The sequence below is a fragment of the Eupeodes corollae genome, chromosome 2 (genome assembly GCF_945859685.1).
Source record: "Eupeodes corollae chromosome 2, idEupCoro1.1, whole genome shotgun sequence".
Classification (NCBI taxonomy): Eukaryota; Metazoa; Arthropoda; class Insecta; order Diptera; family Syrphidae; genus Eupeodes; species Eupeodes corollae.
In genome coordinates, this window is record NC_079148.1 from 26,186,200 (window position 1) to 26,199,907 (window position 13,708).

The 13,708-nt window shown below is 33.4% G+C and overlaps 1 protein-coding gene and 1 long non-coding RNA gene across 8 annotated transcripts in view; both read right to left on the reverse strand.

The window, feature by feature from the left end:
• LOC129945348 (probable serine/threonine-protein kinase DDB_G0267686) overlaps window positions 1-13,708 on the reverse strand; it is a 367,717-nt gene that overhangs the window by 154,863 nt on the left and 199,146 nt on the right. The gene's annotated exons all lie outside the window — the stretch shown is intronic.
• LOC129945349 (uncharacterized) overlaps window positions 1-13,708 on the reverse strand; it is a 121,798-nt gene that overhangs the window by 105,584 nt on the left and 2,506 nt on the right. For both annotated transcript variants that reach the window (XR_008781492.1, XR_008781493.1), the window contains exon 2: window positions 9,462-9,957. This is a non-coding gene — a long non-coding RNA (uncharacterized LOC129945349). The remainder of the gene's footprint in view (window positions 1-9,461; window positions 9,958-13,708) is intronic.

The window sequence follows — 13,708 nt, forward strand, 5'->3', positions numbered from 1 at the left end:
GTTGTTCTTATAAAAAGCTGGGATTTTTATGATATCTCTCGCGAAAAACCCATAAAAAGCCAAAAAAAAGGAAAGAAAATCACGATAAAAAGAAATCGCGCAACGAGCGAGGGTAAGAGTAAAAATATAAAAATAAAGAAATGTTTATTTTTATTTGCGAGATCATAAAAGAAACTGCTTCTCCTTCAGCGCCTTATCCTTCTTCGTTCTTCAACAAAAAAAAACTCTACAAACTACCACTATGACTATAGTAGTCCTATAGGACTTCCATTCTGAACTCTCCCTTGGCAAGTGCCACAAAGAAATGGGATTTGTGGTATACGAGAGTATGAAAAAAAGGATATCATCTTCCTCCTGTCACTCCTCCTCCCTCTCTCTCTTAACAGAATTTATTTTTATTTATGTCTTCCATTTTTGTTTTTATTTTTTTGATTGTTTTTTACGACTCTTATAGTGATTTGTAATATTTGTATATTTATCTATGCTCTATGTTATAGTGTATGTTGTGTTTGTTTGGTGGCAAACAAATATTAAAATAATGACTTGCTTTTATTTTGCTGTTGTTTTATTCTCCTAATCCGTATGTGGTTATAGTGTTATTAGATTTAATAATAAACACAATAAAAAAAATATACAAATATTTAACTTTTACTGGAAGAATAAAAATGAAAAAAAAACTATCTTTTTTATTTTGGGTTGTTTATGAGAATGTTATTATGGGGTAATTTTCCAATAGGAACTTTTTGGCACGATTATGTTTTTTATGTTTTTATATTTTTGTTTGTTTATGAAACACACGCCTTTGGTTTTGACTGTTTTATGGGTTTTTGAGGGTAATTAAGGTTGTGATTCTTGAGATAAGGAAAGAAAACATCTTCTTTGCGGCCTTACTTAAAAAAAAAACTTATCGCCTATTCATATACTTTTCGAACTAAAGACTAATATAGGTACTTGAGAAGTATGTTTGCGGTATATTAAAAACTAGGAACATAAAAGAAAGTTTTCCAATAAAATACACTATATATCCTTCGTACGTGTCACCCTTTAAAACCCATTAGATGGCTTGTTTTCACGCACAAATATGTAAAATTAACTAGAGTTTTGTGTGCAATTGTCACGCACACATTCAATCACTTTATGCATCAGCAACAGTCAAACTTCCCTATAACGAACTTCTACATATCGAAGCTCTCTATTACGAATTGACTTTGAGTATACATCTTTTTTCTCAAGAAAAATGATAAAAAGGTGTTAATATAAAGTTGAAGAACGATTGACTAAAACTACAGATGTTGCTATTGGCGTGTTTCGAAACTTTTTGGAGATGAAGATTGACGTACCGACTAATTTATTTGAATCAATTTATAAGACGATTTTGTTGAAAAAGAAAAATTGAAATGAGGAAAAAACCCAAGAACACCAAACCATCTTTTCATCGATTTCAAGGCCGCATATGACAGCATCTACAGGGACGAGCTGTATAGAGCCATGTCTAGTTTTGGCATCCCTGCCAAACTCGTCCGTTTGAGCAGGATGACCATGGAGAATTCACGCTGCTCTATAAAGGTTGAAAACAACTTAACAGAACCTTTCGATGTCAAAAAAAGTTTTAGACAAGGTGATGCGCTGTCATGTGATTTTTTTAACATCGTGCTTGAAAGAATAGTGCAGAGCTCACACGTCAACACTAGAGGCACTATCTTTTAAAAGTCTGTCCAATTACTAGCATATGCTGATGACATTGACAAAATCGGAAGAACTCAGCGTGATGTCAATGGGGCTTTTCTGAGTATTGAAACAGCGGCGGCAAAAATGGGTTTAAAGGTTAATGAGGGCCAAATAATGTACATGCTGTCGTCAAGAAAGGACATACAGCATCGACGTCTTGGTCAAAACGTCACCATCGACAGACGTAACTTTGAGGTAGTCAAGGACTTCGTCTACCTAGGCTCTGCTTTAAACAACAACAACAACACCAGCGCAGAGATCAAACGCAGAATAACTCTTGCTAACCGCTGTTACTTTGGACTAAGAAAGCAATTGAGTGGTAAAGTCCTCTCTCGAGGGACCAAAGTGTTGCTATATAAGACCCTTATCATCTTCGAATCTACACCCGCAGGACAGCGCAGTAGAGGAAGACCGCGGATCAGGAAGACCGCGGAAGAGGAAGACCCAACTTGGAGCGCGAAACTGGAGACATCTAACTAGGGACCGAGCTAGATGGAGAAGTTTGTTGGGTGAGGCCCTAGTTCACACAGGTCTGTAGCGCCACCTTAAGTAAGTAAGTAAATGGAAGAATGTTATCCAAACAAAACATCACTGACTTATTTAAATAAAAGTAAAAACAAAAAAAATCTGTATAACGAATTTTCTATAACAAAATAATTTCCTGGGCCCGTGCAAGAGAAGTTTGACTGTATTTGCAAACCAAAACAAATTTATATCTTCAATAGAGTGTTTTTGATTCCAATAGAATAGCATAGCAACGTCTGCAAATTGTAAAAAAAATTCTATCGAAATCAGGAGTGGGTGACTGCATCTGTAAGAGCTTTTACTCCAATTTTTGGTTGTAATTCTCGTCGTGTGTCAATGGTTTATTAGTTTCGTCGATAAATGATATTGGTCGGGTAATTCAAACTTGCTTTATGGATCACCACTTCATACACAAATAAAATTTTTGGTACGATTTGCATTTCGGCGGGGATATTGGGCCATATTTGTTTTTGGTAACGATAACGATCGTCACGTTACTGCGAGTGGCCAGCGTTATCGCGTCATGATAACCGATTATTTTTGGTCAAAATTAGAAGATATGGACTTGATCGAAATGTGGTCTCAATATGCCACAACTTACAAGAGCAAGTTTGATAATCGCGTCCTCTAAGATATATTGTTTGGGGATACGTTATTCAAGACAAATAAGAGACGTTGGAAGACCTCAGGTCAGCAACCAACTTTCAACGTAATTATCATACATTTCGGTCGATATGTATGGCCGAGCTATCGAAAATAGTATCCAACTAATCTACCGCTGCAAACGAGTTGCAATATAAACAAAGTCAAGTCACATTCATTAATGTTTTGATTGCATTTTAAGCCAGTGAAAAAGTTTTTGAAATATCGCAAATGGTGAACGCATTATTTTAAAAAAAAATGTGTGAAGTCCTTGTTGGAAACCCCGATAGATTATGTTTTATTGTTTGAAATACGATTATCTTGAAAACGAATCGTTCTAAGTAGATATGGTATATGGAGCGACACAAGGCTGTATTCTATCACCAGCACTTTTTCTCATGTTGATACTAATGATAACAGATTAAACACACTCCGATAATCATGGAATTATAGCAAACTAAAAAAAGACAGGGGCCAAAGTATCTGCGTTGTGTTAGGAGAGTATTGTTAGGAGAGTATTGTAAACTTATTTCAAATGTGAGTGTAGTGCAGCCCAAACACTTTTAAAAGAAAGTCTTGGAAAAAATGAAGTATTTAGCTGTTATATGAAAAATGTTCTGCACAAAGATTTCTAATAATTCTGAAATAGTGTTATTAGCTGCTTTGGCGATGTCAATTGGCTTGGGGTTGCGATTTGACCATTTATGACTTTTTTGTGTGAATAAACGTGAAGGACCGGTGTAAGCCCAATAATCCGGGAACGATTCAAGTGCTTAGGACCAACATTATCCTAATGTATAGTTTAAATTATTCAAGAGATATTTTAAAAACTTCAAGTGGATCAACTTTCTAATTAAAAAAAACATGAATTGAGAAGTATGCAAGCAAAGAAACACAATCCTCAACTTGGTTTTTAAGTTTAAGTTTGATAAAAACTTAAGAATTGCTCAGCTAAGAAGCTTGAGATAAGTTAAAAAAGATTAAAGTTCGTTTTTCGAAAAATGTTTAATATTTATATGAAATTATTTGAAATTCTCTAATTTTATGATAAGTTTAGAATAAAAGAAGTTGCAAAAAAGTTGGGACTTAATATGTATTTATTGCATCCGATGATCTGTAAAAATTCCAGAAAAAAGTTGAATTACTAATCCAAAAATCACTAAACCTTCCCTAACCTGAAGACTTTACAACCAAAATATTCAAATTGGTTATTGTCCTCAATACAAATCCAAATATTCTTAATTTTTTCAAGACATTACCCTTATAACTCGAAATTTCTCACATTAACAAAAGAAAACATAATAATACCCAAATAAAATGTTAGCTTATTCGTTTCGCCTTGTCAGATAAATGATTTCAAAATTTCAATTCTCACACCTAATAAAATAAAACCAAGAAGAAAAAAAAAACCAAAGAGTAGTTGAAAATAGCTTCTGGGTTGTAAATTCATTAAATTATTGTTTCCTGATGCGTATATTCACACAAAAATATTACTCTACGTTCATATTTCTTTTTTTACAGAGATACTGTATCTAAATATCTTAACGATAATTCAACAAATGGGAGTCGATTACGCACGCATTATTGAATTTTCAATGAGTCTCGACGACATGAAAATGTTTAACAACAACAACAACACCACCACCAACCAAACAAAAAAATAAATAATAAAATATTCGCCCCTTTATAAAAAGGTTTTCATTTTTACTTTTTGTAACATGAGAAGAAGGTAAAAATCTTTTTCGTTTTTTTTTTGTTTAAAGAGTCTGTGAATAATTTATTAGCTACGCGGGGTTTTGAAAAATGAAAAGTTAAGAATAAGGGTCTTAAAGGCGACCCCTGCGAATATCCATGTTTAATTTATTTATTTGTCATATACCTATAGAGAGAAGATAGATTGGACACACTCCCTTGAGCTCTTTTATAACTTGAAAATCTCAATTTAATTCATCAGAGGATTTGCAATAGATATAGAGATACGACCCGACCCTATATTGCTGTTGATGTGAGGTAAAAGATAGAAGATTGTTTTTTGGGTAGATGAAGCTCGCGTGTGACCAAAAAACGACATATTACACCACTCAAAGAGGGGTTGATGTTGAACTGATGCAATTCCTCTGGCTCTCACTCTAAGAAGAGAGATAAATTCATATTTGCGTTGCCACCTTACCGCAATTATGGCTAGGTTATTATATTGAAAAATAAAATAATTTATGTCACTCTGTATGAAGGATGGGGCCCTTATTGACACAAACTCTAATGACTTGAATTAAATTCACAGTCACACATTCCCATTTCCTTACTTTTTTGACAGATCGAGTGTCAAATGTATTCTCGTAGGGTGGCAACGCTGATATGCTGCCATTTCCGCAGTAGCTAGCTAGCCCTCATCAGTTTAGCAATTTTATTTGTGCACACATCTTGCTGATTAAATCCCAAGGGGCTTGCCGATAAATTTGTAGATGACTGCACGCCCCTAATGCAATCTGACGTAAAATAGAAAGAGAGTGAGAGAGAGAGAATTATAATCCCTGCAATGTTTTTAAACAACCCCAGTAGAGCTGACTTTAGATGAAGAACCTGCTTTTGCTCGTTGACTGACTTCCCTTCTAGTTCATTTTGGGATCTAATACCCTAGCGTTTTTTTGCTGTTGTTGTTGTTGCTTGTGTCCCTTCGTTTTATTTGTTTCTTAACCCTCGTAACGTACATTTCAATGAATATCTTATTTTTACTGTACGGATGCAGCAGCAGTAGAATAATTTAGGAACTTACTCTACCCAAAGTGACAGGGATAAAGGCAGCAGCGTTCCGGCCGGCGCCCTAACTACCTGGATGGATGGATTGCGTGTGGATTTATATGTTCAATTGTTCCACGGAAACGTGCACACACATTGTTTGACAGAGAAATTAGACATCAATTTGTTGAATGGAATTGCTGCTGGATAGGATTGGATTGAATGGGTATACTCATATAGAGTAGGGTACACGTTCAAGAGCAAAAGCAACAGAAACAGCTAAAGCAGCAGGAGCAGCAAATGTCAGATAAACACGTAAAATTAGCGCGCTAGGGGAATAAGGGTATACAAAAACGACGACTCTTAGCACTGAATAGGGTATAAATTTATACCTAGGGCAAGCAGCTATGAGGGCTTGGGCATATTTATAAAAACCGCAGCATCGACATAATACAAAACAGTGTGTTCTTCTCACCTATTGTTTCGGTGCGGTGTGTCGTATAGTGTTTTGAATAATTCCCCCTTTTTAAAATAAAATTGCACCATGGTGTAGTTTGGGTTTTGAACCACAGCACCGATGCACTTGGTGTATTCCATTGAATTCTTTAGGGAATCATTTTCTGTGAAGTGGGGTCCCATTGATGCATAGTATACTCATCGGCGGCGTCCGCGTCATCGTCATCGTCGTCTCGTATGTACCCAATTCGGTGCAGAAAAGTAGTTAACGAAATGAATAGGCCAGGGCTAAAAACCGAACAACGACGATGTTCGAAGGGGGAAGAATAGAACTAGGGTGCAAATTGGATTCAGGGCTTTTGTTTTGTCGCCCGAGAGTGAAATCAGGCGAAACGAAGTGCCTGTTTGGATTGCACTTTTTTGCTTTATTGTTTTGTTTTTTTCTTTATTTTTTATTTTTTAGTAGTTTTGGTCCAAGTCGATGTTTTGTGTATATTATAGTCAAGTCATTGTTATACCTTCTATATGATGGAGGTTATTTGGTAATGTTGAAGGCTAAACGAAGGGTTAACAATAGAAAAATATATTGGATGGCATCTGTTGATAAAAACGAAAAAAAGGGGTCACTGAGATTGAGATTTGAGGACATTATTTATCATATAGTGGTTTGGTTGGATGAGAGTACATACATATGCATAGGTACCCTATTGTAAACTCTCACAAAAATACTTAACACTAAAAGGAACTTGTATACTTATTTTTGTAGTATAATGTTTTGAGGTCTTATAACAAATTCAATTGGACTTAGCTGATTGTTTTTTAAGGGTTTTTTTTTGTAAGGGTATTGTTATTTAAACATTAACCGGTTACTTTAACTCAAAACAACTTTAGATTTGTTTGACCTATTGATGGGCAAACTTTACGGTTCTTAAAACGGTTGAGTTGTCATAGTTTGTTCGAAGCTTGTTAAGGTAGGATTTTGTTGTAAGAGAAGTACTTGACTGAAGACGCTGTGGATTTAGTGACAATTGAATGACGGTTCAGTTCACTTTGGTTTTCATCCGCTGAAAGCTTTGTTTTTCATGAAAAAGCTTACCGAAAGAAGTGACAGTTAAAAATACTCTCAGCTTTTTTTTGTGCAAAAAGTGAAGTATGTAAGTGATATTTGACAGTTTATTTTCCTTTTCACCCATCGAATGCGTTGTTTTTCATACGACGCACGGGTTTTTGAATCTATAGACATACTCACCAAAATAATGACAGTTAAAATTAAGCCCAGATTTATTTGTGTTAAAAGTGAAGTTAGTGACAATTGACTAACAGTTTATTTTTCTTTCCATCTGTCAAAAGAGTTGTTTTTCATAAAACAGTTAAATGTGAAGTCAGGCAATTGACTAATGCTTTGTTTTTCATAAAACGAAGTTTTACCGAAGTGAAGCTAGTGACAGTTGAATAACAGTTAATTTTTCTTTTTATCCGTCAAACGCTTTGTTTTTAATAAAACATTCATGTTTCTGAATTTATAAATAATCTCACTACAAAAATGACAGTTAACACTACGCCAAGATTTATTTTTGTAAAAAGTGAAGTTAGTAACAATTGACTATCAGTTTATTTTCCTTTCCATCTGTCAAAAGAGTTGTTTTTCATAAAACACTTAAAATTACCCTAAGATTTGTGTAAGTTAAATGTGAAGTCAGGCAATTGACTAATGCTTTGTTTTTCATAAAACGCGCGTGTTTTTGAATCTATAAATAATATTACCAAAAAAAATACAGTTAAAAATAACTACAGTTTTTTTGCGTTAAAATTAAAAGAGAAGTTAGTGACAGTTGAATATCAGTCCATTTTTCTTTTTATCCGTCAAACGTTTTGTTTTTTATAAAACAATCGTGTTTCTGAATCTAAAAATATTCTCTCTACAAAAATGACACTTAAAAATACCCTCAGATTTTGTGTGTGTAAAAATTGAAGTAAGTGACAATTGATGATCATTTAATTTTTCGTTTCAGCCGTCAAATTAGTTGTTTCACATAAAATGCGCGTGTTTCTGAATTTAGAGATATATTCTCAAAAAAGAAGTGACAGTTAAAAATACATTTAGTGTTGTATGTGTAAGAAGTAAAGTTAGTGCCAGTTGACGATAAGTTAATTTTTCTTCTTATCTGCGTTTTTCTGAATTTACAGATATTCTTAAAAAAAATGAAAGTTAAAAACAACCTCAGTGTTTTTTTGTATAAGAAGTGAAATTGGTGACAATTGACGATCAGTTCATTATCATTTTCATCCGTCAAATGTGTTGTTTTAAATAAAACGCGCATGTTTCTTATCGACATTCTTATCCACAAAATGACAGTTAAATACACCCTCACACTTTTGTGTGAAAGAAATGAAGTTAGTGACAATTGACGTTCAGTTCTTTATCATTTTCATCCGTCAAATGACTTATTTTACATAAAACGCGCATGTTTCTGAAGTTATGAATATTCTTATCAACAAAATGACAACTAAAAACACCCTCAGAGTTTTGTGTGTACAATAAGTGAAATTGGTGACAATTGACGATCAGTTCATTATCATTTTCATCCGTCAAATGAGTTGTTTTACATAAAACACGCGTGTTTCTGAATTTAGAGACATATTATCCCAAAAGAAGTGACAGTTAAAAATACATGTAGTGTTTTATGTGTTTAGTTCACTTTCCTTCTTATCCGTCATAAAATACGCGTTTTTCTGAATTTATAGATATTCTCACCAAAACAATGACAGTTAAAAACGACTCCAGATTTGTGTGTACAAGAAGTGAAGTTAGTGACAATTGACGATTACTTAATTTTCCTTTTCAGCGTACAAATCCGTTGTTTTACATAAAACGCGCGTGTTTCTGAATTTATAGATATTCTCACCAAAAATGTGACAGTTAAAAAAAAATTGTTTTGTTCTGTAAAGGGTGAAGTTAGTGGCAACTGACGATCAGTTAATTTTATTTTTCAATCGTCAAAAGTGTTGTTTTATATGAAACACGCGTGTTTGTGAATTTACAGATATTCTCACCAAAACAATGACAGTTAAAAACGGCCTCAGCTTTTTGTGTACAAGAAGTGAAGTTAGTGACAATTGAAAATTATTTAGTTTATCTTTTCAGCCTACAAATCATATGTTTTACATAAAACGCGCGTCACCAAAAATTTGACAGTTTAAAAAAATGTGTTTTTCTGCGTAAAGAGTGAAGTTAGTGGCAATTGACGATCAGTTAATTTTTCTTTTCATCTGTCATAAAACACGTGTATTTCTGAATTTATGACAGTTAAAAAAACCCTCATTTTTGTTCGTGTGAAAATGAATATTTTAATTGAGAAATAAAAAAAACTCACCTTATTAACTGACAGCGGTGACTGTTGTTGTACACCACCAACAGCAGCTGTATTATTATTTTGTTGTTGTTGCTGCTGCTGTTGCTGTGTTGTTGGTGTAACCAGTTTTTTTGGGCTCTGTGGTCCCGCAGTTTCCTGCGGGTTACCGGAGGGCTCTACACGTACTATGATCGCTATGGTTATTGATTTGAGATGTGTCCCCTAAATTAGGGACACTACTCTCAAAAACTCGAAAAAATTAATTAAATTTAATTTAAAAAAAAAAATGGAGGAAGGGAGGTGGTATTTTGACGATCCAGGTGTTGAATTGTTGAATTTTGTATTTTAGATTATATACTTTTTGAATAATTTTTTTATATTGTTGTTTTTTTTTTTTATTTAATGACAGCTTTAGTAATCCAAATGTGTCATTTGAGATGTAAGTTTTTTTGTAATTTCATTGGTTTGTTTTGTTACACATTTTTTGCTTTTGAAGGTTTTTATCATATTTCTAGCACTGAAAAGGGATATTTTGGTTATTTTTGGTTGATACTTTTATGATGGTTTGAGTTTGACGCAAGGAAGAAAATGCAGTTGACCAAAAAATACTGAAGAACTCGTTTTCTGGAAAGTCTTTCTTAATGATCTCAGAAACAACTCAATGGATTTTAGATACATTTTTTAATGATGACTTGTTATACAAATCTGCGTTAACTTAATTTAGTGGACTTTAATTTCAGAATCCCAAATGAAAGCAAAGCAATTATGGTCAAACCCTTCTTCACTTTTGATATTTACTTTTTCTTATTTGAATCCAATTACATATAAAAAAAAGAGACCGTGTGAACTGCCAAAATGTTGCCCGGATAAAAAATTTCAAAATAAAGAAGGAAATTTATCCTTCAAACAGAAGCAAGGAGCAATAAGCAAATTATACACAGTGATACCAGCGTCCAGCCTCTGGTGTGTCGTCTCTCTGCAATGCAGCAGTCAAGTTCTGTGGCTATAATCCCAATTTTTATTTTTTTAAAGTTCAATTTTGCAGCATACATATTCGTAAATGGAAATCCAATACCCCATTCACATTAGACTCCCCTCTCTCTCAATTGCAATGAATGGTTCAGCGAAATAAGATTAATCCGACCCAAGAGTTGGAGATATGTAGTTTATTTCCAACAGCAGGAGATCGATATAAATACAAGAAGTAAAACGAATACAAAAAAAAAAAATAAAAGAAGAAAGAAAGAAGGACGCAAGGATATAGCAGCAGGGCATTGTAATCAGATCTTTCCGCGCTGAGATATATAAAAATTCAAATTAACAAAAAGGAAAAAAAGACTTCAAAAGAAAAGGAAAATAAAACCTGAAACTACTCCCACAATTGAGTCTGAAAAAATCAACGAAGTGCTTACGAAATGGACAAAAAAAAACCCTTACTCGTTTGCTGGAACTTCTCATCCCATCTCAATCCCAACCCATGCCATGCTATTCCATCCGCCAACCATCAGGAAACAAGATGGGCGCAGGATGAATGAAATTCAGTGCGTTCATGAAGACCACTACTATAGGTACTGCTGCCGTCCAAGTCGCATCCTTTTTTCTTTTTGTGTGTACCTTATATTGTTCAACTTGGAGGTGGAGAAGAAGAAGATGAAAAACCTCCATGGAGAAGGACATGAAGACCTCTTGTTTTTTGTTGTTTTGTTCGACGAAGCTTTATTCCTTCTTTTGTCTCTACATATGCTGCTGCTGCTTTTACTGGTCCTGCTGGTGAAGGTTTGAATTGAAAAAAAAGGAGCGGTAAAAAAGAAGGAAATCATTTAAAAAAGCGGAACAAAATGGACAGACGGACGGACATGTCCATATACATAAAGATATACGAGGTATATGCCTGGCATATCCTTGGCAGCGAGAAAAAACCGTTGATCACTCGTTTTGTTTTTTATTCTTCTATTTTCTTTTTGTATGATAAACGAAAATATTCGTGGGTGGGTGTGATGCTGGTATAGTTCGTTCGTGATTCGAGCTTAAAGGAGTAGGAGCAGGAGCAGGATGAGATTGAGCTCTCTGAAACGTCATCTCAACCCACTGAAATGGAAAAAAGTTAAATGGACATGGACAACAAGAACAGGGTACGAAAAAAAATAAAAAAAAATCTCAAAATTTGTTCGATGGCGAATTTGCTACGAGTATTTTCTTCTTCTTTTATTTTTTGTATTTTTGCTGAGTATGTTTCGAAAAGTCCGGGATATGTTGGATAACGATGAGACTATATGAACATACTCCTATCTGCACTTTTCTATAGACATATGTTTGAATGTATAACCAGGATACGGATGCTACAAAAAGGTATACAAAGTGTGGGAAGAAGGTTGTCTGTTAGCTAGACCGTTTTTTTCCTTATTTTTTTTTTGAAAAAAAAAGAAAACTCTATACGGTTCGGTTCAAAGGTTATATGCTGCTATGATGTGCTCTGGATTAATAAACGGTTCGGTTTGGAGAGAGTTCGAGAGATAACTGTAATATGGAGAATATGCTGCTGGCTTCGTGCAAGTGGAAATAATCGAAAAGATGTGGATTTTCCGATAGGATTATATCTTTCTATGATTTTTAAATTGAGTGCACAAATCAACAGATAAGTTTGTTTGTAGTTATAATAATATAATGGAGGTTTCATACTCTCCCTCCCCCCTCACACAACATCACAGGATGAGTCTTGAAATTCAATATATGTTAAAAAGTACATGTTTTTGAATGTTTTACATAAGAGAAATTGGATCTTGGATTAGTGTACCGATTTATAGGTGGAAGTGGACTTAGAGATTGAAACTATGTGATAAACAGTGGGAAGGAGTCACAGATTTTTCCTGAGTTTAATAACTTTTAAAAAATATGCAGCATTTGAAATGTAATAATCTTTCGAAGTCGTGCCATTTAATAGTCTTTAAATTTATAATAAATAATAAATTCATTCTTAAATTGATTGCGATTTATCGATAACACAAAAAAAACCGCTTTATCAAGTGACAGAAAACTTCAAAATCTTCACTTTGGTGGAACTGACATTTGGTAGAAAAGGAAGATGTTCATTTTGGTACATAGAATGCACTAAAACCGTTAAATACATACAAACTCCTTGGAAAACAAAAAAAAAACCTTGCATTTAAGCAAAAGTTGTTATCTGTCAAAACTAAGGAACTTAAAATCAATGTCACATTTGAAATTGACACATTCTTCATTGAATTTGACAGCATCTTCTTTGAAATCGTTAAATATACACAAACAAACTCCTTCGAAAACAACAAGAAAACCTTGCATTTAAGCAAAAGTTTTCATTTGTCAAAACTAAGGAACTTAAAATCAATGACACATTTGAAACTGACACATTGTTTATTGAATCTGACAGAATTTTCTTCGAAATCGTTAAATATATACAAACAAACAACTTCGAAAACAACAAAATACCTTGCATTTAAGCAAAAGTTTTTATCTGTCAAAACTAAGGAACTTAAAATCAATGTCACATTTGAAACTGACACACACATTCTTTATTGAATTTGACAGAATTTTTTTTTAAAATCATTAAATATATACAAATAAATAACTTCGAAAACAACAAAAAACCTTGCATTTAAGCAAAAGTTTTTATCTGTCAAAACTAAGGAACTTAAAATCAACGTCACATTTGAAACTGACACATTCTTTAGTGTATTTGACAGAATCTTCTTTGGCTAATGCATTAACAAAAGAAATCCGAAACTGCTTAATTTGTCAAAATGACATAGGTTATTCTTCTTGAATTTAAATAAATCTATTTGTTACTTTATGTACGTTCCAAACAATTCAAAATATAATTTTAATAACTCTTAAACTCTATAATATCACAAAAATACAAAATATTAACTTTATCAAACTAAATACAGTTACATTTGAAGTTTAAGCCTTTATTTTATCAACAAAAACTCAATACCTATCCTCACTTTGTTGAAACTGACATTATTTGTAAGTTAGCAAGCTCCTTCTTTAACTAAAAACAGCTTTATTTTATTATAATTCTTTATCTGTCAACAAAATTAAACTAACTTTTATCACTTTTGACGCAAACACATTCATAACTAGTCCCCTGACTAATCTATTAATAAAAAACACTCAAAATATTTATACTTTGTTGAAACTGACATTTCCTTGAAAGCAAATACTGACATTTTAAAAATAAATCATCGTGTAGGCATCTTAAATATTTTAAATGGCAAAATATAAACACAAAA